The following is a 6,206-nucleotide window of genomic DNA, read 5'->3' as shown; positions in this document are numbered from 1 at the left end:
CAAATTATAAACATATATTGCCTTTGTTTTTATTCCTAAAAGAAAAAATGTATTCATCTAAAACGTTTGTAGGATTTCCAAATAAAAATTAAACAAATACCGTACACATAAAAGGTATTTCAATAGCGCCACCGTATTGTTTGGGCTCTCTTGTCTGGATGCAACAACGCTATCTCGCGGCGGTCAATTGATATTATTATTATTTAAAAACATAGGTCTCCCTATTCACATCATTTTCGTTAACTTCTTTAATTCATAACGAAGGATCTCCTGAATCTTTGTGACGACGTCTGCGAAAATGTTTCTATAATTAATTTACTAAATCTTGTGCCTTTGGAGTTTCAACTGCCAGGTTTGTTGACCTATACTTATAAAAATGTATAATTTTCTAGCATAAGTAGATAGCCTAGTGAACTGTTACGACCCTTTGCCAACACAATGCACAGTTTACAAAAATTAAATAACTATATTGCGGTTTTCTAGCTCCGTACATGACTAGGCCCTAGACCTACCGTGGGCCTGCTTTGTAAGCCTAATACTGCATGGTATTAATAAACGTAATTTCTGACACATACAATAGACCCCTGTGTCGTATGCTAGGAATTTTAGAACCTGTTAGATGGTTTGAAGCTGTTAACACTTCATAATTTTCGTATCTCTAATTTATACCAGTCGATGTAAAGCTACATTCTCAACTAGCTACGCAAAAGTATGGCCTACCAAATAGCACCTACAAAGCCACCAATTTATAAAATTTATTTTATAAAATTTATTTTATAAATTGGTGGTTTATAAATTGGTTATTTATAAATTTTCTAAATTTTATTTTCTTTTTAAGACACAACACAGCACTTAGCCAATGCGAAATAGGGGTGACCCTCACCCAGAGTCTAGAATTAAATTTGTTACCAACCAATAGACGAACGCCAAAAGATTGGTAGTCTTAGTTCAGCTAAATATGACATGCAGATTATAAATAAAAACTTGATCATAGACTTTTTATTATGAGCAGACCCAAGATTTTACTGGTAAAGAGTTTTTAGGCTATAAGCCTAAATCCATGTTATTTAATGGATACAAGATTGTGAAATTACACAGAAAATACAGATTGTGTGCCAAACTATTTAAGTTTAGCAACCTTTGTATGACTGATAAAAAAAATTACTGTGTTTTTGTTACGATTATACCTGTAACTTCATATTTGGTTTGGGAGTTGTTGCTGTTGTATGGACGCCCGAGCAGGTAGCGATAATTGGTTAGTCGTAAACGACGAGAAGCAACAATGAGAATCAAGGTCAATATGAGAAAAAAAAAACTTTGTGGAAAAAAATACCAATTCAGGAAACGCTACCTCGCACACAGTTATACCATCACAAAGCAAGGAAGACATGACAAGTTCTATTACCAGTCTTCAACAAGATTAAACATCCGCCGATCCTGCAAATTATTTTAGAAACCAGGGCATAAAAACAACAACATAAATGGAAATTTAAATAGAATATTCACTAATTATGGGTTTCAGAAATCCATTAAATTTAACTGTCAAGCTTGTCAATTGAAAAGGCCAAAAAAGGGCACTTCTTATTATTGCTATTCCGTTACTCGATGAAATACACTTGTTTTCGGCAATAGTTTTTGAAATCTGACAATTCAGAATTATGCGCCCACGTATTTGAGATCCTTGAGATCTAGGCCTAATCAGTTGCTTGAAATTATTAAATTTTAGAGATACAGAAAGTCACCTGTGTACCCACTATAGTCAAAATTTTAAATAAGCATAGTAATATAAATATAATAATAATAGTTAAAACTAAGTAACTAAGTAAATAAACCTGTATGTATTAATGAGATTTGATTGGCTGTTACTGTGCAGTATTGTACTTACAATCGACTGAAATGAATGCTGTTTTTTGATTTCCTATAGTAATCCTGGGTTCATATCCTTGATTGGTTTTTTAGGGTGAGTTATTAGAGTATGCGTTATAAGAGAACTGGGTTACTATTGATAACCTTAATGTAGGCCCTTGAAAATAGTAAAACTCCACCCACCCCAGCTTTTCGCGTCAATAAATCATTGAAATAAACTACATAAGTACAATACGAGTAAAACAACTTTGTTGATTTAATTTTATTTATAAACTTAAAACCACCAAGGAGCAAATTTTAAAAAAAAATATCATCAATGGCACAATCACATTGTGAAGAATAAATGTTTATTTTAAGGAATAGATCGTGATAAATATGTTGATTAAAATGTCATTTTGTCTATAGTTTTGGTGATTCTAAAAGTAACCCCATGGGTTATATTATTAGAATAGTGGATTGCTTATAGATAAATGTCTAGGGTGGGTTACTATTATAAAGGGTTACTAATAGAGTAATGGATAGAAGTTTTACTGTATTTATTGTTTGATGTTATTTAACGTGTTTTTTGAAATTAATATTTTAATATTTTTGTTTTTCTAACAAAGCCTGGTCTTCAATTTTTCTTCTTTAAATTCACTTTCTAGTGGCTCAAATTGATAAAGCTGCTCCATTTCTTTGCTTCCTTCTTTAGATCAGTACTTCCTAACTGAACCTCTTTCATATGTCGCGCTATACGATGTTTATTTTTTATTTATTTATTTCTTTAAAACCACAACCAACAGCAAAATAAATTCGCCAATAAAAGGAGGGTTATTAAACAAGAATGCAAATACAAAAAATACAAAACAACAAATTGAAAACAGGAAGAAACATCAAGGAAAAAAAGATCATAAAATGATCAATTACAGTACACTTAAAACTTTATGCCTAAACTGATTAAACGAATAAGAAAATATATCAAGATTATTTTCTTGAACTAAAAGGGAATTATATAATTTACTTAATCTACAAAATAAACCACTTTGGATGGCATTAACCCTCCCAAAAGGAACATAAAATGTGGGTTTACTTCTTAACGCACGAGATGGGACATTAATAAAGAAACTTGAAATAAGATTACAATCGAGATTACTATGAATGATATTATAAAGAAACTTAAGATCAAGAAAATCCCTACGAAATTTAGGAGATAAACATTTTCTGAAATTCACAGGCTCAGTTTGGTTGTATGAAACAAAACACATAAAACGATAGTTTTACATAAACAGGATGGCTGTGATTGTTATACCGAGTCTACGTCATCAGCTCTACTCACACTTCAGTGAACATCTCCAGTGGACGGGGCTTATACTAATATTCTTAACCGTCATTTTTAATATTTATAAACCAAAAATTAAATATTTTATTACCACTCATTTGTTAAACATATGTAATACTTCAATAATCAGCAGCTTAAAAAGCATAATTTTAATTGGACTTTAAGCTGTGTGTAATTTTAATACAATATTTTCAACTTCTGCCTGCCCTTTGTGTATGAATAGGCCTATGTGTATATGCCGAAATAGATAAATGAATAAATGAATGAACGAACGAACTAATGAATTAATGAATCAATCAATTAATCAATGGCTCAATATATAAATAACAAATTTAAAAAAATAAAAATAAAATCAATCAATCAATCAATCTATTAATTAATCGAAATCGTATTGACGAAACAGACCTATAAATAAAGCCTCTAACGATTACAAACAATCACCATATGTCGGATGATTTCAAGCCGGTGATTTATTGTTTTCCAGTTGCCATAAAACCTATCAACGAGAATAATTTTTGTGATTAATAATTTATTTAAAAATATGTATATTGACTTTCCTACTTAATCTTCAATCGATTTGTTCTTAAGTTAATGCTGCTGCCATGGCAATGATTATATTCATAGACCCTACTAAATAAAGCTTGGTTTTCACACAATCGTTAGTGTGACAATCCTTTTTAACCTTGAGATACACAAACAGACGTAAACATAAGCTTTCGTATCAAATGATCAAATACATGCTATAATTGAAAAATATCTGGAAGTAGTTTTATTTACTCATAAAATGTGTCAATAGTAGGCCTACTGATCACCTGTCGATAAAAAAATGTATAGATTTTTCAAATCAAACAAATACGTTGCTCTTCCTTTATAAATAGGAGTTCAAAGCATTTTCAAAATGTGTTGTATCCTGGCAAAAAACATATTTGAGTAAATAAACTTTTGAAAACAAATTTGTGGGAATTCAAAGTATGCGTGATTGTTGAGAAAGATAAAAAGGGACAACAATTGGTTGACCGCTAGATTCCCTTGCTTGCAATGACGCAAATCGAAATTGTCTGTATTACGAAACAGCTCTCCAGACAATACAGAAATATCTTAATAATAACTGTTTTTAAAATCATCAGGCTAAAACATACATAGATTTCAGTTCATTAGAAGACATGCCTTTTAAAACCAATTGGTTGTGCATCGTATTCTCACGTCAAGAACAATACCGTAGAGTACGTTGGCCCATGGTTAGCCAAACTGCGCTACTTTACAAAAACAACAATTAAAATACCTTTTAATGAATTCATTCGTAATAAATTAAATTTATTACGAAACAGTTCTCCCGATAAAACAGAAATATCTTAATATCAGTTTTTAAAATTATCAGACTAAAGCATACATAGATTTTAGGTCTTTAGAAAGTAAGCCTTTCAAAACAATTTGTTGTGCATGGTATTCTCACGTCAAGAACAATAGAGTACGTTGGCCATACAGCACTACCTAAAAACAACATTTAAAAATACCTTTTAATGAATCAAAAATATCCGATACTGCTTCAGAAGAAGATATGATTATGCAGTAAAAGCAGATAGTATGTTGATCAATCACAGCAGAGCTCTACCGCGTTTTTACAGTGTTAGATGATTTGGAGATTATTAGAATTGATGATAAATATTTTCAAGATATGTTTTTTAAAACACTTAGTAAAAACAGTACCGGTAACGTAATAGCATTCTGTAAAGCGTTGTGAGAATGATTTATTGTTTATTGGCGCTGTAAAAATAAATTATCATTTATTATTATTACGTGTAAAAAATATCAAAATACATTTTAAACGTCAAAATCCCCTACCTCCTGACCACCACCCTCTTCCATCCCCAGGTTAGAGTCCGATGAAACATTGCCAGGCCATTAAGCCTCTTGTTACGCCACTGGTTTTGAATACTCACCAGAGACTTACCCACTGCTACTTAGGATAGAATTTAAACCTAGCCACCAATGCAAGCTTTGTAGTCTAGTGGTTATGATACCAGACTAGTTATTTGGAGATTGTGGGTTCGATCGTCACCCGAATCACATTTGTTTCCCAATTTTGGGGAGGTGGTTTCACAAGTCTTTTGAGAGATGAGTATTCAGTAAGACATCACGTCTGGTTGGGTAAAACGTCATTCTTATTTACAAATTTGATAAAAAGCATGATATTTATGGCTGCTGGAGCCTGAGGCAACTACTATAGGCATAATAGTCTAATTAGACTGTCTATTAAATCATGCAACATCAACAATGCTAGCTGAAAAATCAAAAGTAAAATTGTTCATTTAAAATACAATAATCATATAAGTTCAATTCGAACAATTCACAGATTTAAAAGTTTTCATGATGCACTGTTAATTTTACTACTGTTAACACGTACCGTACATTATAACTATTCCACTCCACATAGGCCTATATTACTGCTAGTTTAACGAACGCCGTTTGTGTGAACACTTTGGCTATGTTCACACACACGGCGTAAGACTGGCGTGGCTTAAGCCAGGCGTAAGCTAATCCACGGATTAAAATTCCAAAGTGTTCACACAAACGGCGTTCGTTACACTAGCAGTAATACTGGCCTATCTGGTGTGGAATAGTTTTCAGTTATAAATAATGTACGTGTTAACAGTAGTAAAATTAACAGTGCATCATGAATACTTTTAAATCTGTGAATTGTTCGAAGTGAACCTAGGCCTATATGATTATTGTATTTTACATGAACAATTTTACTTTTGATTTTTCAGCTAGCATTGTTGATGTTGCATGTTTTAATAGACAGTCTAAATGGTTAAAATATCTTACAAAACACAATCAATAAATCATATACATTATAACTAAGTAAAATGCAATAGAAAAGGAACCCCTTTACAATTTCATTTATAGAGAGCACAGAAAAGAGACCAAAGTAGCTAATATATTGCAATCGTGATTGGTCAATCTCTTGAAATGAGGTCAAATCATTCAAGCATCACTGGCGTTAGCTCAGTGGCGTTAGCTA

At 31.9% G+C, this 6,206-nt stretch overlaps 1 protein-coding gene across 2 annotated transcripts in view; it reads left to right on the top strand.

Moving 5' to 3' along the window:
- Positions 1-217: 217 nt before the first annotated feature.
- Positions 218-6,206, top strand: part of LOC117111223 — a 36,161-nt gene continuing 30,172 nt past the window's right edge. For both annotated transcript variants that reach the window (XM_033254118.1, XM_033254117.1), the window contains exon 1: positions 218-352. The gene's annotated coding sequence lies outside the window, so the exon portion shown is untranslated. The remainder of the gene's footprint in view (positions 353-6,206) is intronic.

Source organism: Anneissia japonica, unplaced genomic scaffold, assembly GCF_011630105.1.
Source record: "Anneissia japonica isolate Jap-2015-1 unplaced genomic scaffold, ASM1163010v1 scaffold288008_len1385354_cov213, whole genome shotgun sequence".
Taxonomy (NCBI): domain Eukaryota; kingdom Metazoa; phylum Echinodermata; class Crinoidea; order Comatulida; family Comatulidae; genus Anneissia; species Anneissia japonica.
The sequence above is the reverse complement of the archived record's forward strand: the minus strand, read 5'-3'. Positions and strand labels throughout refer to the sequence as shown.